The sequence below is a fragment of the Galeopterus variegatus genome, unplaced genomic scaffold (genome assembly GCF_000696425.1).
Source record: "Galeopterus variegatus unplaced genomic scaffold, G_variegatus-3.0.2 Scaffold2332, whole genome shotgun sequence".
Classification (NCBI taxonomy): domain Eukaryota; kingdom Metazoa; phylum Chordata; class Mammalia; order Dermoptera; family Cynocephalidae; genus Galeopterus; species Galeopterus variegatus.
This window is the reverse complement of record NW_007728443.1, coordinates 353,588-355,321: the sequence shown is the minus strand read 5'-3', so window position 1 is coordinate 355,321 and position 1,734 is coordinate 353,588.

The window sequence follows — 1,734 nt, the reverse complement described above, 5'->3', positions numbered from 1 at the left end:
CAAACTTTTAACCAGCTTTTACTTAGAAATTACCAGCTCCTGGCCACTGAGGATCCTGCCCACTCTTCATCGGATCGGTTAACCCGCTGTTAAATGGATCTACATCACCAACGGTCCCTGTTCCTGGAGGTTTTGGCCGCGGACGCCTGGATGCTCTCCCCTACAGCCTCCTACACACACTGGACTCAACAAATAACCGACCTGTGGCTTCAGGGAACCTTTCTAGAGTTCTCCCCCTCTTGAAATTACTGTATATTCTACTCTTCTTTGGGGCCTAATAGAAGGTCTCCTATCTCCTCCCAAATTCCTCTTCCCCACTACGCCCCCGTCCAGCAGGAAGTAGCTTGAAGATTACGACGACCCATTCCCACAACAGAGGAAAAAGGGAGGAATGTAGGAATACCGTGGGCATTCAAGCAGAGGGGGAGGGGGAAGGCACTCCCTGGCAATATGGCGCCCTTCCGGGTTCTTCTCTGCAGTAAAAGCCCGCCAGCGCCAAACCTCAACCAGGCACAGGTCAAGGCTCACTTCCTGCCCAGCCCCGTCCAATCAGCTACCGCCCCGTCCACTCCCTATCCAAACCCTGAACGCAGCTCCCTATAAATATACGCTTAGTCCTTGAATAAAGTGGAACTTCTCTGGTGAACTGTCAGCCCGAGTCTCGCGTGCCTCCTTCATCCGTGCGTCCTTTCACTTACTTTTCTCCATCTAACCTACTGATCACGCCCTGATCACGAGCGTGGAAAAGCATAACTACCAATAAAAAGTTTTCTGAAACTAGCAGTGACACTGCCCCTTGACTTCCTCTAGGCCCCATCGTGTGTGGACCATGTGGCCGGGGAGCTTACACAGCCGCCATTTGGTGCAGCTCATTTTTACCATAGCGATCACTATGACAGGCAGAGCAGTTGCGGCCCAACAGTCGTGTCCTTGGCACAGCGTGCGTCTCTTCTTCCTAGAAAGATGCTTTTCTGAGGTACAGCAGAGAATCCATCTCCCTCCTGTACTGGCACAGGACTTAGACACAGCAGAAGGCCACCAACTCCAGCTTCCCTCTCTTTCTGTACTCAAGCCCGAGGACTTCAGGCAAACCTGGAGGAACCCAGCTCTCCTGGTGGGGCCCAGACCTAACAGAACCCCTAGGATCCCACCCATGGGACTCCGAGGGGCTGCAAGGGACACCTCAGCTCACTTGTGTAGTTTGTAACCTACACTTGGGTTCAGACAGCTTGCAAGAATTGAATTGAAACTCTGGGATTTAGATCAAAATTCTGTGTGTGCATTTTTCTGGAAGGATTGCTTTCAATTAAAATTTCAAGGGGTCTGGGACACAGTAACCAGTGTTTGGCCCTCAGTGGCCAGGGTTGTCTAGGTCATGGCCCATCAACTGCAGGTCAGTGACAGTTTTGAAGGACCCTTGTCCACGGGCTTTGGACAAAATTAAAGCTCCCAGCAAAACTGAGGCACAGGTAAAATGGCACAGACCTGACACATCTTGACTGTTCAATGAATATCAGCTGTCAATAAATTATAGTCAGATGATATTAAGAAATTAACCTCGATTTTAGTAAGGTGAGATAATGATATTGTGATTGTTTTTTAAAGATGGGGAGGAGCAGATGAAAGAGGAATGGAAGTTGTGGCGGCCTTTGAAGCTGGAACTCAGCGCTCCTGGGTTCATTACACTATTCTCTCTACTTCTGCTTTTTTAAGTTCTAGAACAAAAAGTTTTTC